General features: G+C 39.0%; 1 protein-coding gene and 1 long non-coding RNA gene across 9 annotated transcripts in view; one reads left to right on the forward strand and one right to left on the reverse strand.

The window, feature by feature from the left end:
• The window catches only part of LOC102536955 (uncharacterized protein NECTIN3-AS1-like), a 232,031-nt gene that overhangs the window by 64,200 nt on the left and 140,452 nt on the right, over positions 1-27,379 (forward strand). Inside the window, exon 7 of one of the 5 annotated variants that reach the window (XR_012074801.1) lies at positions 3,361-3,418. The exons of 3 other annotated variants lie outside the window; for them this stretch is intronic. The gene's annotated coding sequence lies outside the window, so the exon portion shown is untranslated. Of the gene's footprint in view, positions 1-708; positions 772-3,360; positions 3,419-27,379 lie in introns of those variants that run through there. One more of the 5 variants, XR_012074802.1, reaches the window with a different exon arrangement.
• Positions 52-27,041, reverse strand: LOC140697645 (uncharacterized). Of its 4 annotated transcripts, XR_012074817.1 has the most exons (5): positions 26,795-27,041; positions 26,238-26,539; positions 22,892-22,986; positions 6,515-6,597; positions 52-187 (listed from the first exon to the last, which is right to left on the reverse strand). It is a non-coding gene; the product is annotated as an uncharacterized lncRNA (long non-coding RNA). The 4 variants fall into 4 exon arrangements; XR_012074815.1 differs by lacking the exons at positions 52-187; positions 6,515-6,597 and having other exon boundaries at positions 22,728-22,986; positions 26,325-26,539; XR_012074814.1 differs by lacking the exons at positions 52-187; positions 6,515-6,597 and having other exon boundaries at positions 22,728-22,986.

Raw genomic sequence — 27,379 nt, forward strand, 5'->3', positions numbered from 1 at the left:
AAGGTTAGACTTTATTTTATTATGTAGTTTGTATTTTTATTTCCTGGGAATTGTTCACGGGCTTTGCCCGTGAGGATAACAGAGCAGTAAAACCCAGCATCTGAGAATGCACTTCAGTTCCTGGCTTCACCGCTTAGTAACTATGTACCTCAAACAGAGTCCTTTTTTGGTGCCCCAGTTTGCTCATCTGAAAAATAAGAGTAATTATTATTACATCATAGAGCTTTGGCGAGAATTAAATCAGATAATACATTTAAAGAACTTAGACACACAGTGCAAGCTCAACAAATACGCATTTGTTATCATCAGATGGGCAGGATCCTTTTTTGATTTGTGTGGGAAGAGGTGGTAAGGTCTCAAAGCGGGAGGATTGTATGAGGTCCCTGGGGAGCCTGACCCGACCTGCAGGGGCCCTCAGCTTCACCAGACACTATGAGTATGGCTCATCACTGTACCTGAGGGGTTCTGTGTGTTTAGACACAGTTATTACATGACTATAGGATATGTTTCTTAGCGTCTAACTGCAAAGGAATCTAATGCATCTTTAATCCTTAGTGCTCAGCATGGTGCCAAGCACATACGCACATAATAATTTCTCAATAAATGACTGTCAAGGAAATGAATAAACAATTCAGTGAAGAACAGAATTCCAGTATATGCAAAATTAAATGTGCCATTCACAGAAACAACATTTTGTTTCACTCTCAGGTAGCTTTTGCAGTGTTTGGCACTGAAGACAGCTCTCAGATCAGGGAACATAATGGGAGAACCCCGTAAAGGGAGTGAGTATGAAGAGATTCAAAGAAGTCTAGGCACTCTCTGTACTTCCCACCCCCAAGCTCCAGAGAAGGAGTGTCAGTGTCTCATTGTAAGAAGATGGTGTGGAATGGGAGATCTTGTTGTGGCCATCTTGGAAAGCAGTCGGTACTTAGAGAAGTGCCAATTCAAGTTCTGAAGGCCCCAGAGTGACAAGAATATTCTGGTATGTAGGAAATATTTTTTGGAAGATGCATATTCAAATGGAGATATTTTTGTGCAGATTTGGAAAAGATAGATTCATTACATGCAAGAGGTGCCATGATACTTCTCTCTGAAGAAGGTTCCCAACAATATGAGTAGGACAAAGGGAAGGGGGCATTAGCTAGCTTAGGTAATTTAGCCATGGAGAGCTGAGTGTCAGCGACTTAAATAAAGTTAAGAATCCTCACTTTGTCCTCTTGATGCCAGTGGAAGGTGATATTCTTTTTCTTTTTAATTGAGATGTGGTTTATGTACAGTATCACATTAGCTTCAGGTGTACTACTTACTGATTTGACATTTGCACGTGTCATGAAATGATCATCATAAGTCTAGTTACTATCTGTCTCCATACAAAATTATTATTGTATTATTGACCACATCCCTTATGCTGTATCACATCCCTGTGACTTACTTATTGTATAACTGGAGGTTTGTGCCTCTTAATCCCAAAAGCTGGTATTCTGAACAATCAAGGGCCTTCAGCTATGACTCCTTTGATACAGCATGGAGCCTGCATAGGTAGCTAAACCTAGTTTTTCTCTATTTGTGACTACACAAAATTTTCCATCACAACTAAAAGCTCAGAAAATCCTTAACCACCAAATTGAAAGTAGACAGGAAAATCATAGGAAAATCTATATCTGAAGTATGTATCAACATTCTTTGTTAGTAAATATTTATTTAGCTCTCACAGGTGAAATATAAATAATGACTGCAGTTTTCCTTCAAGGCAGATTAGAGTTCCGCTGAGAACAGTATTCAGAAAATCAAACACCAGCTTTGACCTCTATGCCAGAGGAAAGGTTTTAAGTGGTTTTTAAATTATCTATTTTAGGACTTTGCATGGAAACCCAGCAAAATCAGTTTGCTAAAATCTATACTGGCTGGCCCGGGTGACTTTTCATAGTCTCTGCCTGCGTCTGCTTTATTCACAATTGAACTGCTATTGATTTGTGTAATGAAGTAATAGCATACAAGTGATAGCTTCTCCCAAAGCCGTTCTCTGTCTAGGATTTGGGGTGGGAAACAGAGACCAATAACAATACATTTTCTTCTTCAAAATAGATTTGTTACTTTCAGTTTGCTTCTTTTCACCCAAAGAAGGCAATCAAAGACAAGTTATGATTCAACATGGCAATTATTTTCTCCTTCTTAGGGGATGTTAATCTGGCAGACAGAATCTGCCCTGGCCAAGGAGAGGGTAATCATGGTTGGCCTCTTACTTTACTAGCCTCTGAGAAGTAGTCCATCATTCATTTTCCACAATGATATTATTTTAATGGATCCCATATGCTTCCATAATTTTCTTTTGTTTAATGATTTAGCCCCCTGATGAAAAATCAGGAATAGTTAAATGATGAGGCGTTTGTGACAACCGTGTGTACCTTATATCTGACCACTGTTGTCAGGACATGGATAGTTTGACTAGAATGGAAAACGCTCGACCTAAAGAACTGGGAACGTGCAATGGAAGTAGGATTTTCATCTCCTTACCTGGGTACTTTTATGAATGGAGCTGTGGGCTCATTTACCTAGGAGAGTTGGGCACAGCCCTGGGAGTAGGATCATATGACTGCCAATGTCATTTAAGCCTTCTTGTCACTTATGGATTAGTATCTGATAAGTTATTGAGTCTAGATATCTTCATGTGCAGGATTAAAGGCATTGCTCTGATCACAGCACCTAAATGTCAGTGCCTTCTTAGGCTGCCAGGGCATAGAAATCGTGCAGCTGGGTTATTCTCCGTGACAGTAGGCAGAGATTGAAAACAAACTTGTAGTATTTATTTCAATTCCTTGCAGTGATAAAAATTCATGGGGTTGAAAGTTGTACATTTTCTGTGAGTTCCACAAGTTCTTTAACCTCTGACCTGGAACTTATTGAATGTACTTAATAGTATGTTTGGAAGCGTGTTCCTAAAGGAGTTATTTTGAAGTTCGGTGTTCTGTCTCTCTGCTTCAAGTTTAATTCTCTTTATATTCTAGGTTCCATTTCTGTTTTTGAATGACTACCATTGCTTTCAGAAAAGTCACTGTAACATGTCTTAAGATACTAGTATGACATACCATATGAACAGTTTGCTTTGCATTGTGTATGCTTCTCTTTCTGAAGAAATGTTAAATGAACCTGTTACATTTTACTTTAAGGAGTTAAGCTTAGAAAAGCCCTTCAAATAGCATGACTTCTTTAGACAGGTGGTAATTTATTGTTAGGCATCCTGAAATGGTTTGCCTGGCAGAAATAAACATACAATAAAATGATTCAAAAAGCGTTCAGGTGACTGTTTTGATTCAACAAATGACAAGAAAGTTTGAAATTTGAATATTTTGTGAATTGTAGTAGCAACTTTGGCAATTGAAGGGATATGAAGACAAATCAAATGGAAAGGAGTTCTGATTTCAATGTGGAAAATGTGCAATTATGTAGAAGATACTGAAGGTACTAGAAAAAGACTTCAGCAAGGAATTGGAAATTATGTTTAAATAACGAAGAAGATCAAGAATACATGATGACTGACAAGTATTAACAGAGCTATTAAAGATGTTTTTGAAGCAAATGCACATGACATATTTCAGTATTTCTTCAATGATTTCAACACAGTTTTTTTTTTTGTTGTTAACTGGTTGAGTTTTAGCAGATGATATATAAAAAGCCAAAAGGCTACATGGTAAGAAAAGATTTTAAATTATCTAGCTGCCAATCTTTTTAAATGCCTCGTGTATTCAAATATATATATATGAGAGAGAGGGAATTTTATGTATATATGTGTGTGTATATACATACACATATATATATCCAGAAAATAAATTGACAAGAAATGTTTTAACACACAAGTAAATAAATAAACAAAATGGGGTATTACATTTACCTATATCAGTTAGAACCAGATTCTTCTTTAAGTCATAATTATGCTTATTTATGCTATTTTGTTCTAGGAAGGAATGTGAGAAAACACATGTTTATATTGAAGAACCAACAGTATACTTTTCTCCAAAGAGATATTCAAGCCGTAGAAAATTAGGAAAGACATCAACACAAAGGTCAATATGAATAAGAGTTTAATATTGGAGTAGGGATGCTATGAAGATTAATTTAAATTTTACCTGTCTATTCTGTATCAGTCTTTCTGAAACTTTGTGGGTGTCAGAATCATTGGAGGAGCTTCTTCAAAATGTTTTTGCTTGGGCTCCACCCTCAAAGATTCTTGAGGCTAGGCTTCAGGAATGAGTATTTTTAACATTGTTATTTGCCCCACTATCCAAATGTGGTTCTGATAGCTACCAAGTCTTAGAACTGTTGGAGCAGATAACATATGTACAATATGAAAGGAGAACATGGCACTTGAATAGAAGACATTTGTACTTTTAAAAATGTCAGAGCTAATCTAGAGTCACATGAAGCATTTAAAACTCATTTTGATTCTTTGGTTCACATTTTATTTTTTGTATGTATATTCTAGAAAATATTCAAAATTGACTTAGATTACACTTGCATTAATTTATGAAACAACCAAATTATTAGGATTGGTAATTCTGTGAATGACTTCATTTTAAGCTATTACACCCTTCTTTTGACTTTGGTGGCGGATGAAAAAAATCATAGCTTTCTGCAGTGATATGCAAAAATTTATAAGCATAGCGGTATTTATGTCAAGAGAAATGGTATTGAAAAACTTAAGGCTTTATGTTACAGCGCTCTAACTTCTCTACTGCTATATTGGGACTACGCTTTTCATTCCTGTCCAACTGGCTCTTTGCTCTCAATTCACTGCATCCTGTTCTTATCTGGTAAGACCTGAAGAAACAAAAGACTTTCAGAAATCTTGCAGCAGGGCTCATAATGGTGGGAGGAAGTTTAATCCTTTGAAATAGAGACCAATGGTTTGTGGAGGGAATATTGGCTGTGGTTGTGTAGTCCTGATTGGTAGAAGCGTGGGGAGGAATGGAAGTCTCGAGGTATGCTCATGTTGTAGGACGGAAGGAAAAGGTTGTTGACTATAATCATAGGACCAGGCCACACATGAACAAGATGTTGGAGAGGGCTACGTAAAGTCTGCCTTCAGAGATGGTCTGGTGTGTTCAATATTTGTTCAGGCTTCAGGGCCAAGCTCTCACCATTTGAATCACGGATCTGTCACTTACTAGCTATCTGACCATTGACAAGTCACTTACTTTCTCTGATCATTACTTTCTTTATTGTAAAAGGTGGATAATAATAGTATCTGCCTCATAAGAGTTTTATGTGGATTCAATAAGTTGGCAACTGTTTTAATCGGGTTAGAGTAAATACTAGATATTCCCCAGTGTCCTAAATCTTTCGGGGAAGTAGGAGACATTTGAGATGGAAACACTACCATTAAAATAAGAATGTCATTCCTATGAGTGGTGCGTTTATCATTATATATACTGCATATATTTTATGCACTAGTAATGAACAATTGGAAATTAAAATTTTAAAATTCAGTAATATTTATGGTAGTTCCAAAATGAAAATACTATGGAATAAATACAACAAAATATCTACAGGATTGGTATGCTGAAAATGATAAAATACAGATGCTATTAGTGGAGAAACATATCTACGTGGATTGGAAGGCTCAGTATAGTTAAAATGTCAGTTGTCTCCATATTTATCTATAGATTTAATGCAATCGCAAACTATATCTCAGCAGGATTTATTTTTTTGGTAGATATCAACAAGATGATCATAAATATGTATGTGGAAAGGTAGAGGAATTAGAATAGCTAGACAATTTTTAAAAAGAAAGAGTTGAAAAAATCACACTATTGAATTTTAAGACATATTGTAAAGCTATAGTAGTCAAGGCAGGGTGGTACTAATGAAAGAGCAGATACTTAGAACATTGGAACAGAAGGGAAAATCCAGAAATAGACCTATACAAAAATGGCTGAGTTTTGACAAAGGTATAATAGCAATTCAGTGGATAAAGGACAGTCTTACCAACAACTAGTACTGGAATGACTAGAAATACACATGCAAAGCTATGAACCTCCTCCTACACCTTACTCCATAAACAAAATTTAACTAAAAGTGCCTCACGGCTGTAAATGAAAAGGTAAACTATAAAATACTTAGAAGAAAAGAATAGGGGAAAATCTTGACCTTTAATTAGGAAAGAATTCTTAGATACAACAACAAATATACAGTCCATTAAAGGAATAACTGATAAATTGAACTTTATCAAAAGTAAAAACTTTTGCTCTATGCATGACACTGTTTAAAGAATAGAAAGACAAACCACAGACAGGGAGGAAATATTTGCTGATCAATCTCAGGCCAAGGATTTCTATCAGAATATATAAATGTCTCAATATTCAAAAATTTAAAAAAGATCCAATTAAAAAAATGGACAAAAGGTTTAAACAAGCACTTCACCAAAAAACATATATAGCTGGCAAGTAAGCTCATGAAAATATGTTCTGTGTCATTAGGGAAATAAAAATTAAACCCACCTTGAGACAGCATTACATACCTGTTAGCTTGGCTAAAATAAGAAATACTGATGATATCCAGTGTTGACAAGGATGTAAAGCAAAAGCAGCTCTTGTACATTGCCTATAGGAATGCAGAAAGTTACAGTCACTCTGGGAAACAGTTTGGCAGTTTTTCTGAGAATTAAGCATACACTCAACTATATGACCCAGCAGTCCCACCTTTAGGTACGTATATTTGAGAAATGAAAGCTCATATTCACGTGAAAAACTGTACATAAATGTTTATAGTACCTTATTAATGACCATCTAGAACAAGAAGCATCACAGACATCCCTCAGTGGGTGAATATATAAGCAAACTGTGGTAATCTACATATGGAATGCTAATCACCAATAAAATGGAACGCACTATTGATACATAGCAGAACTTGGATGAATCTCCAGAGAATAATGCTAAGTCAAAGAACTCAAACTCAAAAGGTTGTACTGTATGAGTCCATTAATAAAGCCTTCTAGAAATGCTCCCCTACTCCCCAAAAAGGAATAGGGAACAGATCGAGGTTTGCCAGGGCTTAGGAGTGAGAAGAGTCTGAACACAGGTGGCAGCCGGAGGGAACTCTTTTGGGGGCTGGAACTTCTCTGCATTCTTTTGCAGGATGGTTGAAGAATCTATACATGTTAAAACATCACAGAACTGTACATCAAAAAGTGAATTTTTACTGTTTGTAAACAAAATAGAAATTTATTTGGATCATCAGCACTGTTTAATGTAGAATTGGGGAAATAACTCATTGTATTTTCAGCTCTATTTATAACCTGTAGTTATACATTAAATGAAGGTATTCAATATTTTGTTCTTTTATTAATATATTTTAATATTCAGCTAGAAACTTAATAGATGGCCCAGAGGATAATATGAAAACTAATAGCTTTACATTCTGATGCTTTCAAGGATTTTAAGCCCCTAGTGTTACTTCTTCATATACTAAGATCTCTAGTCTGCATTTTAATTAAAATGATAATTTCTATAAAATATGTAATCATTTATTTTTAGTAATGCTTTAAAAAAATAGAATAAGATGAAAGTCTTTGCTGTTCTCCTCAGTGCCCATTTCTGCATCTTTTTCAATTTATTCTGACATACAAACTTTTGTTTCTAATAGGGGAGACTTGAGTTAGAAGCTTTACTTAAATTGAGTGACTGTGTTAATGATGCTTTGGAAAAAACAAAACAAAACAAAACAGTGTACTGGAACGTTCTACCCCCAAAAAACAATGCTTTTTCAAAACTAGAAATCAGTGTAGTATACATTTTAACAAATTTCTAATATGAAAATTCAAGATCAAGCAGGTGTTATAAACTGCAAAGGGCCTCAAATTTTACCCCACTTGCAAGCTAACAAGACATCTGGCCACAGTTTCACAGATGCCCTTTGCCAGAGGCTTCAATCAGCAAAATCATCAGTCACTGAGAATTTTAGTTCAAAGAGGTCATTATTGTTTGGGGGCCCTGAAAGTAGAGAATGTGCCCTACCTTGATGTACAGCTTCCATTTCAGCCCATTGGTTGGTCCTCATTCAAAGGCTACTTATTTGCAGATTAGTGAATAAAAGGACCAAGTCTACAGTGTTCAAAGAGTATAATAAAGTGCTGAGCCTTCTTTTTGCTAGGGGCATGGGAGCAGCAAAAAGACAACAGTTTTTCCTTGACTGCCAGAGAGATTGAGTGTTGTGAATCTGTCCACATAGCCCTAAGTTTACTTGGTGAATAAGCCCCTGAATTTCTTTGGGGTTTATCAGCTACCCCTGCTGGTAGAGCTATGATAACAGTGCAGTCAGGGCCGTTAGCAGAGGCCTCCACAGGAGATCAACTATAGAGTGAAAGCTTTGGACACCATAAGGCAGAGGCACTTGTGCTAAATCCCGACCCACTTGTGGATGGCAAATAGGGTCAGAGTTTAGTTAGCCCTGACAAACATATATCGGAAGCCTAGCCATATGTATGTGAATTGGTTTTGGCCACTGAGTGCCAGCACCGAGAAAATAAAGCTTTGGCAACATCCTAGGCAGCGTATCGAGTGCCATTAGTCTGTGCAGTGGATTCAGTTGCAGTCACAATGTCTGAAACAGCCAGGGCCATGGGAGCAACTCCTGAATTCACTGGTGGTCAGGCTACTCTAATCCTCTAGCTCATCCTGGCCTTCTGCATTAGCCATTCAAGGATGTAGCATCTTTCATCCTGCGGCCTTTAAGTCCTCAGTGAGGGCTGTAATTTCTTTTTCTCCTAGGATTCTCTTCTGTTTCTGTTCAACCACCTGGCAGGGAACATGGGTTGGAGAGTGACTCACATGTTTCTCTAGCATTTCTCTACATGCAGTAGATGCTGAATGGGAGAATCCCTTCTGGTGCTTGTAAGCATTCACAGCACAGGTATATAAAACACCAATACCAATTATTTATTCAGCAGCGCAAGTCACAGTGACAGTACACTGAATCATCCCAAAGAGCCCACCTACCAGGTCAGGTTAGCTTCCCTTCCTTTCTGTGAATGCTGCCCAAACCCCAGGATCTGAATCTGGGCATTCCCCCCCGCCCCATCTTTGGAAAGGGTAGTATGGTGACTGCCATCTACCCAGCAAAGCATACAACCTTGAGTCCTCTCTCCACTGTTCCTTAGCATGCTTGGGTTGGTGCATATGGCTTTTTGGTGCCTGTGGGTATAAGAAGACTTTGGCACCACCCCTAATCAACTTTCTCTTCAAAGCAGTCGAGTCTGGATTAGAGGAGGAGAGAGAATCAGGGGTCTTGTGAGGGAGAGAATGACTTGCTTCAGTGAGCAGGTCATATTTACTTTCCATTTTGAGTGGTGCAGCAGCTGCACATGACTCAACCAAATGAACCTCCAATGTTTTTGATCCAATCAAAATCCATTATCAAGCAGCGAGGTCATCATAACCAACACCATCAGTACACCTTTGGAGACCCCTTAACTCAACACCACAGGCACATTGATTCCTACTTGTGGTCTCGGGGTTTATGCTTATTGTCTGGCTTGGTCTTTATTCTCATTGAGACAATTTTTATAAAGAAGTTTACCTTAATCTGTAGTACTCACTGCCACATCATCAAATTCCCTTAAATTCTGACTTGTTCAACATAGGACTAGGGGAGTTTTCCAAGGTAGCAGGGCTCACAGCAAACATTTATTCAGATTTCTTTGAGTCAGTTTCTCATTGTCTAGTGAGTTTCCTTTATCAACACTGTAAATCCGATCCAATGAGAACCTGAATACTAGTCAATGCCTCATTCATAGCTTCCCACAGGAGTTTTTGCCTGTCTCGGAGACATCTCCTTAAGAAGGGCCAAAGCTCCTTTTAGCAGTAGGATCAACTGGAGAAATTTCTGAAAATTATTCCTGTTGCCTTTGAATGGATCTAGGATTGCCATACCAGACTGCAGGAGGGGCAGACCCATTCACAGCCCAGCTGTTGCCATCCTTTCTTAGCAAGTACAGTTTCCCTCCCTCGTCTTTCAGTTGAACCAGCCAAAGTTACAATGGTTTGCCTGATTTCTCTCTATGTGGTCACAAATTTCCCTCCTTTCACACTCAGTGTGAGTGTGCCTCTCTGTAATTTGTCCAAAAGGGCACACAGTCTTGTGCTTACTTAGAATGAATCTGATTACTAGTTATTACAATGGGGCAAACCTGAGGCTTTGAGAATGATGAGCAAGGCTCCCCCCTCCCTCATGGGCAGCTGTGTTTGAACCTACCTTCTGGTATTCAATCTGCAACCATCTCTTCAGTTTCTCCTCATTAACAAGCAATAAAGTGAAGGATAATTTAGAGCCTCGTTGACCATACAGTTTGGTCAGATGTTCGATACTGATCAGGTAGAACTTTGCAATTTCTACTGTTTTCCCCTCTGAGTTAATATGGAGGTAATTGATTCTGTTCTTCTGTTAAATTACCCAAACTTCTGTTTAAAATAACCGATAGAAAAAAGGAAATCATATGTTTTAATTTTCAGAAGAAAGAAATCATTTTTACCTAAAAGAATTTAATCAAAAAGAAGCATGAGATGTTAAATTCATTTATTTCTGCAAAAAGGGGAGGTGTGTGGGAGGAGAAGGTATTGAAGCTTGAGAGGGGCTTAATAGTCTCTAATTGGTCCTGGAATATCTGGGTGAATTCTGATTAAATTTGCCACAGGCATAAGCATCAGTGGAAGAAAACAAGATATGAGACATTGGGCAAGTTACAGAGAAAAGACACTCTCTCATTTCTATGCATTTTTTCAGTACATATATTTGACGTACTTGTGGGTAGTTTCAGCATGTTCATGTGGTGTGGAGCCTATAGATTGAGAGCCCAGCGTTGGGAATTTGACACACCAGGTGATAAGTTCCAACCACACCACTTACTCTTATGATTTTAAACATGTTTCTCAATCTTTTTCACCTAAATTTCTTTAGTTTTATCTGTGCTGTGACAATAGTATATAATTTATACTATATGTATATATATACTATATAATATATGTAACAGTATATAATCTTATTGTGAAGATTAAAAGATGAGATAATATGTGTGATGTGTGCAATGCTTAGCACATGGAATCCTGAATAAATACCCAGCTATTATTATTAATCAATGAAGACTATAACAGCCTTATTCTGGTGTAACTAGAGTATGTAAGTGTAGGATATGATTATCCTAGTATGAAGAATTGGTAGCTTCCTACATAGCAAAAATTCATAATCCAAGAATTCTCCAAATGGCTCTTAGTTGATAAGATTGACTCCTGGAATTCCATTGTTAGAATTTTATTGCACTGAATTAAATGCATTTAAAATATAAAATAATTGGTGGATGGTAGATTCACCTTTCTTAGTCATTTTAAATGTAGGGGACCTGATTTGATTCCATCCTTTTCTGAGAGTGAAAAAGAAAAAAAACGAGAGATGAGAAACATGAGGAAGTTTTGAAGAAGGGTTGCCCCAAGGATGACAATATGGAGGAAAAGGAGGTGCTGTTTATTTGAAGACAAATTTTACCACCTTCTTAATTTAGTCAAAGTTCAACCCTATTTCAAAAGAATTAATATTATACACAAATATGCCATTTAGCCAAAGGATTCAAGAGTTAATAAAATTTCATCATTGTTCAATTAGTGCTTAAATCTTTTAATTTCATGTAAGTAAACAGATTTTGAATGGAATTCTGAACTTTCATTTTTTGGAGGTAATACCAGTTACTTGCATCCTTGGTAACAATATATTACTATGATTTTCCTTTATGCATGCAAAGCAGGCGTGGAATTGTGTTATCCTTTGTGGCCTGTCCTGGATGACCAGTCACACACCGGAAAATCTCTAATTTTCCTTTCTTGTGTTAGGTCTCACTGCCTTCCTTGGTTTGTGGACTGTTTACCAGTGTATGAGATTTTTCATACTACAAAACCAAGATACCATATTTTTTTCATGATAATAACCATTTGCAAACACAATCTTCAGAGTCTTAGGAGCTATGTGTATAGTTCCTCACTCATTGTAGAAAACACCCCACTGTACCCGTGAGAGGTATCACTCTTCCTCAGCTTGCATGCTTCCGGAGTATGAGGAGAGTGCTCTGGTGAGGGAGCCTCCTCTGTGGTCGAGTAGCTCTGATGCTTGATTTCTTATATTGACCCTGAATCTACTTCTTGATTATGATTCTGCTTTTTGGAGCAGAAGAGAACAAACCTTTCACTTTGTCGTATCATGGCCCTTTGAGTAAGTTTCTGTTGTCCTCCTTTACCTACAATGCACACAAATATACACAAACTGCCATGAACTATCAGGTTTCCCTCCATACTGAACGTCTTCAGTGTGCTGATATGATTTCCAGGATCCCAGGGCTTTCACTGATTGATTTTTCTCCTCTGAAAGGTAATGTATCTAAGGTCGCCACATGTCCTGGATGTCCAGGGATAGTACTGTTGTCCAGGTGTAAATAGTAACAGTGCTCTCTTTCACCCTTACAGTGTTGTTGGTTCAATGATAAATTGTAATGTCTCTGTTGTGCAAATAAAGATGGATTGCAAAACAGCAATCACAGAAGGCGTACCAGAGTAGCATACTGGACAATTCATTGCTACAGGATCAGTAGCAGATGTGTGGTCTGTGCCCCTCCCACACCCATTCTTTCTAGGGCAGTGCACAAAAACCTATCAGCGTTCTTCATCAGACTCCAGGAGAGGTTATCCTCACCCTTTGGGTTGTGGGCTTTTACACTGCATGATTGGTGAAGTGCCAGCTCCTCTGCTGTATTCAGAGGCTGATTTACGAAAGTTATATGACATGGCAGCACATTGACTACAGCCTTATCCTGCCCCTTGGTGAATTTCAGATTGGGTGTAACATCAGTCCCTCCCTGACTTATTAGACCTGGGATACAAGCACTGCTGTTGATGGTGATTGATGGCTTTAATCATTGGGCTGTAGCCAGTTTCCCTGGAACTTTGCAAGAGATCCACTCTTTTCATGTGAGACTTGCTTTCAGAGGATCAGTCAAGTTAACCTATTACTCAGTTCTTCCCTCTTTCCCCAAATCAAGAATTGGTCTTTTAGGCATCATAATCTATCATTTTAACCCATAAGAGCTGCATGGCCAGTCACAGCATGACTGTGTTTGACACTGAAGGACAATTAGGAATGGCTGAGTAATAACTGACTAGTAGGTCGTGTTTGCCTAAAAGAGAGGAAAGGACCATAGATTTGAACAGTCCTCTAGGTATCTAGTTGGAAAGTGTAACAGGGCCATTATCTGTACTTAAATGTGGAGGCTGAGGACAAGTTAACCATGACCAGCACCCTGGCAATTAGGAACATGTAATTAATTCTGGCCAATGAAATGAGAGCAAAATTAATGTGTCTCACTTCTGAGTCAAGCAGTGAAGAGTTGGTATGTCTCCCACATTTCTCTTTTCCCCTGCTGCCATCGTCTCGGATCCCACATGTTCCAGATGGAGGAGGGCACCTTGACTTACACTGATTTGAGTTAGGTTAAGCCCCTGAGATTTTGGTGTTTATTTGTTACCATAGCATAGCCTTGCCTATTCTGACTAATACAATGCACTGTGTCTTATTCATAACTGTATCCTCCCAAGAATCCAGTGGAATGTAATAAATGGAAGAATTGTTGGTAAGTATTTGTGCCAGTAGTAGAGTCCGAGCCCATCACTTCACAGGGAAGGTGTCTGAGGTATGGGTAGATTAGATTTAATTGCCTCGAGTACTTAAGATCAAGTTCTTTCCAATCCCTTCATGTCACTGCTCTAATGGAAGATGATAGTGTTTGGCTCACTTGGATGAATAGTCACACTTGCTTGGGTCACTGGCCCAGGAGCTCAGGCAGCCTCAGGACCTGCCCAGGCATGCTGCAGCCTAAAGGGTCAGTGTCTTCCCCCAGGCACGCCCTCTTGTTTGGGAAAATCTAGCCTAAAATCACGACAGCAGAAGTTTCAAGGTTAGAACCCAAGTGGCCTGACGTGCTAATTTACCACACTGGTAACTGAGGCGGTTCAGAGTCCAGAACGTGTTGTGCTCCTGATTAAGCCACACTAATTGAATTGGGCAAGTTTGAGTCCTCAAGCTCTTCATCTGTTAAAAAAAAGGGTTAGTCTCTAAGCTCTCCCTAGCATAAGAATTCTGTAATTCTTTGTGAACAAGGTAATATATATATAGTATATATATTTGAGCTAGTGCCAATTGGAATTACTGTTTTATAATTATGTAGTAAATCTGATCAGTGCAGACAGCCAACTAGGTAATTCAATCCCTGAAGTGAATTTTATTCAGTTTGGCTGTCTATATTCATCACATAAATTGAGTGATTAGGTAACCATGGTCCCTGTGTGAGAAGTCAGCAATCTGCAGTCAAGTTGTAGTTTCTGAACGGACTGATCCTCATTTCATGTGGGTCATACACACTTAATATTATACATATGAAAGTGGTGGATATATTAAGCTCAAGTATAGAAAAGCCACCAAGTGCTGGGAGAACTTGATTCATATTTGAAATGATAGAAGAAAATGATTTAAAACATGTTTAAGTTTAAAAAGTTAATACAATATTTTGGAGCTTGGCCAAATTTCTTTTCATGGTCAAGTTTTTTTGTTTACAATTGAAACAATATTTTCCATTGACTTAACGACTTCTGAAGTAGCATAATATATTAATAATTAAATTTATGCTCAATTTAAGTGTTCATTCAAGATTTTTGCTGCACATGAGAAGGTTCTGTAGAAAGAAATAAAATTATTTTTCCTCTACCATCTTAGGTTCACTGTCTGGGGCCTTGAAATTGGGCTAAAAAAAAAAAACTCAGCAGGTTAACATGAGAAAAACAGAAGTTTAATAGCACATGCATTACACATGAACATGGGAAAACCCTGAGTAATAACTCAAAGGCGTGGTTAGAACTTGAGTTTATCCTGCATCTTAGTGAAGCAAAATATTTTTGTAGAGACGTGACAAAGGAAAAGGACTTTGAGCTTCTGGGAGTGGCAAATTTGGGGAAGGCAAATATGGGGAAACTAATTGTAGATAAAGGCCAGTTTTATCAAGATTTATTACATAGAATCCTCTGGGTTGATGAGGGTCTAGAGTTGTCTCCAGTGGTTAACTTCGATCCTTCCTGGTCGAGAAGGGGGAGGAGAACATCTTTACAAATTTATGTCCTGCTTTTAAGCAAACAGGCGAAGAGCAGAGAGCTTCCCTTATATCTGCTTCTCCTCAGTTGTCTTCAGCTAAAAGTAATCAATATGCCAAAGTAGCATATTTTGGGCTGGCATGACCTGCTACCCTCCTGTTCCATGTGCCAGTTTGTAGTTATTTCACCCAGGTTTAAACTCTATGTGTATCATTTTGTGCTTTTTTTCTCCAATGCTGTTGATAACTCCATTACAATAGTTACATATGACAAATAGACCAGGAGAATATCCCCTGTTTGTAGGATTTAATTAAAATGCTTATTTTGCTTTAAAAGATATTCAAGATGGATAATGTTTCTCTTAATGGAAGAGAAGACATATTACTGGCAGATTTTATTATCTCAAATTAAAAGATATGAATGTAGCATGCTTCTTTTCCGTCCTGACAAGTGTATATACCACATGTCATTCTGAACCGTCATCCCATTTCTCTTGCAGTTTCTTTCTCTCCTTTAAATGACATAGGCGTCTCTCGCAGATGGAACTGTGCTGGTGCGCTGAGAGTTAACCCAATTAAAACAGCATAACTAAATAATAGAGGAATGTTTGCTGCATATGGAGGGAAAATGACATTTGAGAACTCATTTATTAGATTGATGAACTGATATATCTAATGCAGTGTTTTCCTGACATATCTGGCTGGTGGGGCAGGGTGGGGAAGGGGGGCACTCTATTTCAACATTAGTTGACAGACTCTGCCCTGCCTCATTAAGGCAGACTTAACGCTGACTACATCTGGGGAGACTTGTATCTTTTTGTTTTAAGTTTAGTGTGAAGAATGTAATGGGATTATGAAATTTTTTGTGAATGTACTTCTTGAATATTCAAATAAAAGTGGGCGTGAAGTGAAAGTTTCTCACCTAGGTCTCATGTCGCTGAGGCAAACTTTATTAAAGTCTATTCCAGTGGTGTGCTAACTTTCATTTTTAACTTCTTTATAGAAGGTTTATCTTTGCTACTGCCCTCCACTCACCCTGTGCTGTAGTCACATTGATTTTCTTCCCCCACTGCCTGATGAGTGCCTATTCATTTGCTTAGTCTGTGACGGCGACTTCTGTGGTGATGGTGGTGGCAGTGACTGAAGGAGGCCTGAAGAGCCACCCTGGTGTCATGGATCAGGATTTATTGTCTATATTGTTATTTAGCTTTTCACTATTTTGGTAGTTTCTCTGTTTGGCTTCTTCTTTTTTTTTTTTTTTTTACATTTTTTTATTGAGTAATAGTTATTTTACAATGCTGTGTCAAATTCTAGTGTAGAGCACAATTTTTCAGTTATACATGAACATATATATATATTCATTGTCATATTTTTTTTTTGCTGTGAGCTACCACAAGATCTTGTATATTTTCCCCTGTGCTATACAGTATAATCTTGTTTATCTATTCTGCATTTTAAAATCCCAGTCTGTCCCTTCCCATCCCCCGCCCCCTTGGCAACCACAAGTTTGTATTCTATGTTTATGAGTCTGTTCCTGTTTTGAATTTATGTTTTGTTTTGTTTTGTTTTTAGATTCCTCATATAAATGATCTCATACGGTATTTTTCTTTTTCTTTCTGGCTTACTTCCCTTAGAATGACATTCTCCAGGAACATCCCTGTTGCTGCAAATGGCGGTTTTTGTGGCTGAATAGTATTCCATCATATAAATCACAGCTTCTTTATTTTGTCATCTGTTGATGGACATCTAGGCTGCTTCCATGTCTTGGCTATTGTAAATAGTACTGCTATGAACATTGGGATGCAGGTGTCATTTTGAAGTAGGGTTCCTTCTGGATATATGCCCAGAAGCAGGATTCCTGGGTCATAGGGTAAGTCTATTTCTAGTCTTTTGAGGAATCTCCATACTGTTTTCCACAGTGGCTTTCCTTGCTTCCCTCTCCCACTCTTAATGATTTAGATGTCTTCTTTTACAATTTTGTGTTTATTCTTTTTGTAATTCATGGCAGTTATCTCTTCTCCAGTTATGAGTTTCTCATTTTCGTAGCATCCTGCTTCTTTTCTATTTAGAGTAGACCTGTTAATATTTCTTTTAGCATGGGTTTAGTGTTGCTAAACTCTTTTAGTTTTTGCTTGTCTGTGAAGTTCTTTATCTCTCCTTCTATTCTAAAGGATAGCCTTGCTGGATAGAGTATCCTAGGATGCATCATTTTTTCATTCAGGACTTGGAATATATCTTGCGACTCCTTTCTGGCCTGTAGTGTTTGTGTAGAGAAATCAGCTGAGAGCCTTATGGGGGTTCCCTTGAAACTCACTCTTTGTTTTTCTCTTGCTGCCTTGAGGATCATTTCTTTATCTTTGACTCTGGACATCTTGATTATGATATGTCTTGGTGTGGGTCTGTTTGGGTTCTTCCTGTTTGGGACCCTCTGAGCCTCCTGTACTTGGATATCTGATTCCTTTAGGTTTGGGAAGTTTTCAGTCATGATTTCTTCAAAGACCTTTTCAATTCCCTTTGTTTTTTCTTCCTCTTCTGGAACCCCTATTATGTGTAGATTGGCATGCTTTATGTTATCCCACAGGTCCCTTACATTGTTTTCATTGTTTTTTATTTGTTTTTCTCTCAGCTGTTCTGATTGGGTGCTTTCTGTTGTCCTCTCTTCTAGGTCACTTATTCGTTCCTCTGCATTATCTAGTCTGCTTTGTACAGCCTTTAGGTCAGCTCTCATCTCAGCAAATGAGTTTACTAATTCTACTTGGTTCTTCTTTATAGCTTCTATTTCATTTTTGACATATTTTATATCTCTAAACACTATTTCTTTTAGTTCCTTCAGTACTTCGATCACTCCTTTTTTGAAATCTTGATCTAGTAGGCCATCAATGTCTATTTCCTTGATCGTGCTTTCAGGGGATTTCTCTTGATCTTTTGATTGGGAATGGTTCCTCTGCTTCTTCGTATTGCTCATATTTCTCTGGCACTGTGGCTTAAGGAGTATCAGTTATCTAGTTCTCCTGGAGACAGTGTACTCTTAATGATTTTATCGAGAGGTTTTTGTTCACCCTGTTTCATGAACTCAGCTTGCTGTTTCCAGAGGCCCTCTGTTGGCACCCTCATCTTTGCTGTTCCCAGTGGCTGTGGGCTAGCAGATCGCGCCCCCTCCTAACACTGGGTCAGGAGCTGAGTTCTTACCTGGTGGGCAGGTGGGTCACTCCCCCTCCCAATGCTGCAGTCAGATGCTGCACTCAGGGGAGGCAACTGGGTGGATCATGCCCCCTCCCAGCACCATGGTCAGGTGCTGTGTTCCTGCCAGGAAGGCCGGTGTTTGCCCACCCTCTCCCAGCAGGTTGCTCCGCTGTTCTGTGCAGCTGCCCGCTCCGCCTTGGGTCAGCGCTCCATAGGCGGGCTCTGGGAAGACCGCTGAATGCCCCGCCTCTGCTCCGTGCCAAATGCCAGCTCCTTGTTTGTCTTGGCGGTGCAAGTTCTCTGAGGTGCCAGGGCAGAAAGATCCTCTCTGCCTCGGGCTATAAACAAGTCTCAGTCCTGCCCAGGAGGTTGCTGAGCCCCCGTGTGTGGATTCAGGGCTTGGCCTCGCACCTGCCTAGGTGCTGTGCACAGGAGGAGATGGCGGCTGTGGCTGCATCCTGCCTCTCCTCTCGCGAGAAGTGCCAGTAATGGCGGCGCAGTTCTGAGGAGACAAAGGCTATGGCACCCCTCCACCAAGGGCACATCAGCCATGTTGCTTTTCTTTTTTCGCAATTTATGGGGCCCAAGGTGGTTCTGCCCCGTATCCCCTCCCAGCCACGGTGCGCAGCACCCTGCTGTCCCCTGGGACTGCCTCAGTGCAGCTGCCCCAGTCCTCGGCCTGTCCCGGCCCCAGCTGCTGGCTCGCATCTAGGGCTGGGTGTCATAGGGACCCTTTGTGCCCGTTTAACTCAGTTCTGTTGGTCAAGGGGTGCTCAGGGCAGATCTGAGCCTTGGAGGCTCCCCCTCCATCCTGCTGGCCTCTCTGTTGGAGGGAGGAGACCCAGAGAACGAGCGCTAGTCCTCCTTTGTCGCTGCCTCCCTGCGGAATCGGTCCTGCACTGTTTTGCTTTTTCTTCTTTTTTCCTTTTCTCTTACCAGATTTTTGGTGTCTTTGTCTTTCGAAGAGGGCGATGTTTGGCAGGTGCTCTGGTTGGCTGAGTAGGTCCGTAGATGTGAGTTTTGGTGTATTTGTGGGAGATGGTGAGCTACAAGCATCCTTCTACTCTGCCATCTTGCTTCTCTCTGTTTGGCTTCTTTTAACTCTATCTTTTTCTTCTGCCTTTATCATCCTAGCTCTTCAGCTCAGTCTACCCATCTTTATTCCCCTGAAGACTTAGCTGTACCCTGCTTATACATTGTTTACAACCTGGCCCAGCTCTGGTGCCCCACTCATGACCTTTGCTTTATGATTTCACTTCTCAGGACTGGAATTCTGCTTGGGTTCCTGATAAGTGATACCCATTCCCTTCAATTTCCTTTGCTGAGGTCATCCATGGACAGACTTCTATCTAAGTGACCTCTTGCTATGTGAACTCATGGATTCTTTCTGCCTCTCATTCTGTGCTGTCTGGTATTGCAAGCTGGTGGAGGCGATGTTGCTGGAAAGACTCATTTCATATGCAACTATCTTTGAGAGAGAAAGTGGCCAGAAACTGTTCTTTCCTAAATTATGTTTTTTTTTTTAAATGAAGATCACTCTAGTGCACTAGCCAGCCACGTTGAGTTAGGGATGGAGGCATGAGATAACTGTAAATGGTGCATGTGAAGGAGCTCAGGAGCTTCTGAGGTGGCTTGGGGCAAACACTCCCCAATGATTGTACAGTAAAGAATGGTGGCAAGCCATCCTAATAACTTCTTTTATTTTGAGATTTATAACTTCTGGAAGAGTCTCAGTATCAGGATGTCCTCTAGCAGATGCTGAACACATTTTCTGGGTTGCTTCCTGAATGTCCTATACATCTCAACATGATTCTCAGGCTGGTGGGGTAACTTTCTTGTGACTTTGTGTAACTTTCTTGTATCCTGGAATAAACCTCCATTGCTGAAGGCAAATCACAAGTGTTTCTGCCTTAGATTTCTTACGAGGAAAAGTGCATACTTGCTGGAAACTTGACCTTCTCTTGGTAATAGAGTACTCACCATTGCCTGAAGCATGCTTGGTGTTGACAAGCCCTGTGAACACCAGGCTGCACAGTGATCTGGACATGTGTCAGGTCCAAACTCCATCCTCTGTCTTCCTGCCCTTGCTGCTCTAAGATCACACAGATTATACTTCTTGGAGGGTCTGAGATAGCGTTTTAAGTTCCCAACTCAGGTAACATAATATACAGATTTTTTCATAGATATTAGTTGACTGATCTAGAGTCAAGGAGGTAGTTATTCTCCAAGATAAGCTCTCAGACAAAAGTGACTGAACTCCCACAAATATGTATATATGTTTGTGCGCATGTATGTGTGTGTGTGTTTATTTCTATTTATATGGAATTTATATTATCAATACTATGCACACACACATCTTCAATATTTCTGTCCTAATATACTTGCTGCATTAGCCACAAAGTCAAATTCAGACTCTTAATGAGAATTTTCAGCAAAAGTGAATCATATCCCTTGTTATTCAAAGCTTCTTCCAGGAGGCTTGTCCACCTCTGATATATGTAGACACAGTGTTGCTAAGTATAGAGGCCACTCCTTGTCCCTCCAAAGGATTTGTTGTGTTTTCTGGTGTCATGGTACCTCAGCTAAGCACTAGTCAAGCATTACAAACGTAGCTACAGTTGTTGAGAAGTTTCATTATAGCAGTAGTTTTAATAATACTCCCAAGGATAAAATTCTTCTTAGAAAATACTAAAAAAAAAAAAAAAAGCTTCTACATATAATCTCAAATGAAGGGTGATACTGGATGCAGCTTTGCTTCAGAAGTGTGAAATACTTTTGAGGTAGAGAGATTTGGCCTTAAAGAAGTTGCATCAAATTATTCCTCTACAGCTACCCTCAGGTTTTACTCTGTAATGATTCCATCTGTGTCTCATCTTCCTGATGTGGAGTTTCTACTCCAGCAAAACAAATGTGCTTCTTTTATACAGCTCAGATAACTGGCCTCTGGCTTGTGCTGTTTCATTACCATTGCCTGGAATGTCCAAGGTCCTTCCTACCTTCCAATCTTCCTTAAGAAATTGGCTAAAACTCACCTCCTCCTTGTTGTCTTTCTGGACTAAAGTCATGCACATATGATTACTCCAGTCATCCCAACACACTCTTAGCATATGTGGGAATGAATACCAAATACAAGTCGTATGACTGCTTCAGTTTCTGGCATTTGGCTCTGACTATAAGGCATACACAGTGGCATCTCAGTAATTTGAGATTTATGAGTAGGGTGGGGACGGTGGAGTGCTAACAGCTTAGCTCAGTGAAAAGGCTTTGGAATACTGAGGGTTGGGTGCTTTTTGAGCATCAGGAAGAAGTACCCTCAGAATTCCTTTAGCTGGCTCTTGGCAGAAGTGTGGGGTAAGCTGATCCCCTCAAGGGTCTTAGTAAGCTATGGTCATCAATATGGGGGCCAGAGAGAAAGGACAGCAGTGGGTGATTTATGAACACACGTGGGAGACCTTCACAAAGAACTTTCTCTCTTAATTGACTCGGGTAAAAGCAAGTGTCAGCAAAACGTGGATGATTGACGTGAGTGTGAGGGCCCCCATAGTCTTTGTGGAAGACCTGCCTCTTCTTATTTCATCAAAAAGGCCACACAGAAACTGAGGACACTTAAGAGTACCAGCTGGACACCCTCTCTGCTGACCATGTTGTCTCCCACTCTCAACCACGCTGGGGCCTGCTGTGTTGGTGTAGACCTGTTCTCTATTGTGCTGTTTTTCCAGATTCATCAATAAGTAATATCTGCTCTCAGTGTGTCTCTTCCCTTATCTAAAATACCTCCCGGTGTCAAGGGTGAAAGTTCTTTCCTTTTGCCTTAGGGCACCAAAACTCTCGGCCTAGTCTTCCTATCTGGACAATGGTCTTCTCCATAACAAGAACTCTGTGATCTGGGTCAGCTTGGATAAATATCTAGTGAAATTTAGAAAAATTATCTCTCTTTCCAAATTGGTTTTCAAGCCTATTTATTATCTTACTAATAAGTAACTCAAATATCTGCCCACTGTTTTCATGTAGCAATAATATTCAAGCTCTGGCATTGGAGTGGGAGGTTATTAGGAACCACAGGTTAAAGGGACAATTAAAATACCTTACTATACTATTTGTAAATATTTTCTCAATCTTAATGTCACCCTATTACAAACTGATTTTTTCATTTCCAGTACTTTTACTATTTTCAAAGACCTCATTAGCCATCATCTAAATTTATAAACATAAGAACATTGTCAGATTCACTCATGTAATAAATATTTGTTGAGCACCAATTATATTCCAGACACTATTCTAGGCATTTGGGATGCATCAGTGAATGAAAACAAAGGTCTGTGCCTCATGAAACTAACATTCTGGTGCAGGGAAGGGAGACCACAAATAAATAAAAACATTAAAGATATAAAAATTATATTGTATGTTATGAGGTGTATAGTGTTATCAATAAAAAATAGCAAACAAATGTCATGAATGTGGAATGAAAGGAAGGGATCATTGAGAAAGTGACATTTTAGCAAAGGCTTCAAGGCAGTGAGGGAAATAGTGATATGTACGTACATCTGAAGGAAGAACATTTCAGGCTAAGAAGACAGCCAGGCCAACGTCCCTGTGTAGGAGTCATGTGCTCCAGGAACAAGAAGCAGGTAGTGTGCCTGGAGGGGAGGGAGCAAGGAGAGATGATTAATAGGGATTCTTTAAAACAATTTTCAAGTTCAGAAATAAAGAAATGCTTAACTATTAAAAACAATCTTTAAGTTGATGAAATAAATTGAAAAAAGTACATTAAGAAAACATTTTAGCAAATAAAAAGAATTTTATCAGCTTGTCTTTAATTTAATGCTAATTAAATGTGCTTTTAAAAATAGTTGTATCTTAAAAGGCCTGAATCAAGTTTAAAAAAATTTTTTTTACTGAAGTATAGTTTACAATGTTGTATCAATTTCTGGTGTATAGCATGTTTCAGTCATACATGTACATATATATTTCTTTTCATATTTTCTGAATCAAGATTTTCAGCCATTTTTTTTCTCTATGTGAAATCTAACATATACATACTAGTCATGTAAGTATAACTTGTGAGTGTTCTTACATATGCATATGTCCTCTTGATCAGCGATGGCCCGTTAAGAACATGCAGCTTGTTTAAAGATACTAGTGTCCTACAAAGTGGCTGAGGTTATCTAAGTCCCTAATTTGTTTGAATGTAGACATCTAAACTGAATAAAATTCACTTCAGGGATTAAATTACCTAGTATGCTGCCTGTGATGATTAGATCAACCCAGTAATTACAAAACAGTCACTTCATTTTGGGCTCCTTCATTACAGTGTTAGCACTACACACAGCAGAGTAAATCACTGTGTTAATAAAAATTCTAAGTGTTAGAGCTGGAGAGATCCCTACAGATTATTTAAACCTCCTCATTTTACAGATGAAGAAACTGAGGCTCACAGAAATGACAATTCAATCAGTGCAATTAATTCTAACTCAGAACACTTTCTAGAATCTGAGATATTTTAATCTGTTGTCCAGTCAGTGTGGTGGAGGGGAATATGCCAGAGTAGAAGAGTCGGGGGTCAGAGCACCTGGCTTAGGCCATTGCACACCTTTGACATTTCCACTGAAGAAAATCAGAGCCATTGCAGGTCCTGAGCAGAGGTTCAATACCACGTGAATTACATTTTAAAAGGTTCATTCTGGCTGCTGTGTTGAGTGGAATGAGGGGCTTAAGGGCAAAAACAGGGAGATCAGTTAGAGGGCTATTGCAGGAATCCAGGGGAGAGAGGCGGTAGCTCAGACCAGGGTGACAGCAGTGGAAGCAGTGAACAGAATATATTTTGAATCTGTTTCAAAGGTGGAGCCAGCAGGACTTTTTGGAAAACTGAATTTGAAATATGAGAGATAGGTGTCAAGGGTGATATCTTAGCTCAGGATGCCATAACAAAATACAATAGACTGCATGGTTTAAACAGAGAAATTTACTTTCTCACAGTTCTGGAGTCTGAAAGTTTGTGAACAGGGTTGCCAGCATGGTTGGATTCTGGTGAGAATCTCTTCCTGGCTTGCAGACAGCTGCCTTCTTGCTGTGTTCTCATGTGATGAGAGAGTAAGCAATCTTTCTGGTGTCTCTTCTTAAGAGGGCATTAATCCCACCATGAGGACCCTTTCTCATGACCTCATCTAACTCTAATTGCTTCCCAAAGGCCCCATCTCCAAATACAATCATGCTGGGGGTTAGGGCTTCAACATATAAATTTTTAGGAGAAACAATTCAGTCCATAGGAAATGACATCAAGGTTTTTGTCCTGAAAACCAAGAGGATGAAACTGCCATCAAATAAGACAGGGACTGCTGTGGGTGAACATGTTTCATAGGAGAAGATCAAAAGTTCAGTTTTGGGCATGTTGAGTTTGAGATGTGTTTGTAAGACCTCCAAGTAGAAATGCCAGTAGACTTATATCTATGAGTCTGGAGGATGGAAGTTCTGGGACTGAGATGTAAATTTAGGAGGTGGTGGCATAGAGATGGTATTTAAAGCTATGAGACAAATGGGATTACTTAGAGACTGACTTAATTTGCTAGGACTGCCATAAGAAAATGCCACAGACTAGGTGGCTTAATCAACACAAGTTTATTGTCTCACAGTTCTAGAGGCTGGAAGCCCAGGGTCATGGTGTCAGCAGGGTTGGTTCCTTCCAATGTTGTAAAACAGAGAATCTATTCCATGCCTCTCTCCTAGCTTCTAGTGTTTGCTGGCAGTTTTTGGTGTTCCTTGGCTTGTAGATCCATTCATCACCCCGATCCCGCCTTCATATTCACATGACGTTCTCCCTGTGTGTGTGTTTATGTCCAAGTTTTTCCTTCTCATAAGGCTATCAGTCATATTGGATTAGGAGCCCACCCTATTCCAGTATGACCTCATCTTAACTAACTACATTCACAACAACCCTATTACCATAGAAAGGTCACATTCTGAGGTCGTGGGGACTGAGACTTCAACATGAATTTTGGAGGGACACAATTCAACTCATGTTAGGGACCAAGCATAGATTTTTTTTTTAAATAAAAGAGGCTCATGGATTAAGAAAAGATATTAAAAATGAGTGATCAGTGAGGTAGAAAAAACAACTGAGAGAAGACTTTATACTCAAATCAAGGGAGGAAGTGGAGCTTATGTTCACCTATTATGGTTAATCAGTCAATATCATTTCATACCTACCAGACCAAAAGTTCCATGAATACCAGGATCAATTCTTTTGCAACTATTTTATAGCAATAAAAGGTATGTAATAAATAATGTAAAATTTAGTGAGATATTAATCAATGAATGAAACTTCTATCCCTACAACTTACAGTGTGCCACACAGGATGCTTTATTGCTATATTCCTAGCTTTATATCCTCCATGAGAGTGTAAGCTCTGAGTATAGAGATTGTCTCTTCTGCTCCTCAGCAGTACTCAGTGTCCAGCACACACTAGGCACATAGTAGAGGTGTAATGCATACTTCTTAATTGGTTTCTATTATGCAAATTTATGCTTATTAATATATTAGTTCATAATATCTTTTAATCTTGATAAATATATTATCTCTGCCATAAAAGACATTACTTGTAATTTGGAAGAGAGGCTAAAAACACCAGTTATAGTTCTAATACTAAAAACAAATTCTTCTAGAATTTTAATCTATTTTTTCCAGTTGAAATATTTTTTATTCTTGATTGTGTACATAGCTTTCTTTGTCTCTTTTTCTTGTGTGTATTTGCATGTGTCTTGTCTCTTTTAATTGAAACTGAGAATTTTAAGGCCAAGAATCGTGCTTTCTGTGCCTTTTTAAATTCCCTTAGTGGAATATGTAATTCAGTAGCTCTCTCCTACCTCCTCCCCCCATTCCCAACTCACATACTTTGGATTTACAGTAATCATTCAACAATGAATTAACAGCCTGATTCCCACAGTCACTTCAGAGAAGATTTCTGCTCTCATTCCTAACCTCTGGATGTCCTCATCTCTATAATCCTCTCTTGTGGTTTCAGCAACAAATCAACACTTTGCTTAAATCAGGTAAAATCCAAGATGACATCTTCAGAGCCTTGTTGATAAATACTGTTCAGGGAAGCCCTCTCCTGATTTAGATCACGTAGTGACTCAGTAATGCATCAGAAACGCTGGGGCGATGGTCTTGTTTTTAAGCACCTTATTTGGGCCCTGTGATTGAGAGTCAAGTGAGAAACAGAAAAGAGAATTAGTCAGCAAGCCTGGATCACTACAACAACAACTAGCAACAAAAACTCCTTTCACAAAAAGCAGTTTGGTAGAATGAAAGGAGGTGGTTGATGGTAGGAAGTAAACATTTTTCTTTTTAATGAATGTTAATTGTTTTATTTATCAGAATGTGCCCACTGAAAATATTTTGAGGTTTTTGTAACTATAATAATAGATTACAAATTAATGACTACTTACTTCAAATCCTGGCAAAATAAGTAGAATATCATTGAATACAGTTGTGTAACTAATTGAGCCACACTCTGGACAGAAGAGCCAATACAGAAATGTCTTTCAATTTGCTATATGAAGCATCCTCCAAATCCATGGCAACAAGGCTTCAAATATCTGCCAAAATTCTCACACTAGACTTTAATTTAGTTCATTGTTGGCAGAGAGAAATAATTATCTTCTTCCAAAAGCAGCTATAAAATTTTCTAGGTACTTTTCTTAGAAGTCTTCCCTCCATACTACCATGGAAACTAGGGAATGTTTGACTTATTGGGTTAGATTGTTAAACATACTGTATGTGTGGAAAATTTTTAATGAGAACCTATAGGAAATCATGATATAAAATGATGCAGTAAAAGAGAGAGGAGAAAACATTCCTTGTCAACCACAACAAAAAGGAATGGATTCTCAGTGATCTATTAAACACTATTCCCATTGAGTATCAGGAAGTATAATATACATAAAATTGGAGTCCCAGGAGGGGCAGCAGAGTGAAAAAGAGAGAGAGAAATATTTAAAGAAATAATGGCCAAACTTTCCCCAAATTTGGTA

Source organism: Vicugna pacos, chromosome 1 (genome assembly GCF_048564905.1).
Source record: "Vicugna pacos chromosome 1, VicPac4, whole genome shotgun sequence".
Taxonomy (NCBI): Eukaryota; Metazoa; Chordata; class Mammalia; order Artiodactyla; family Camelidae; genus Vicugna; species Vicugna pacos.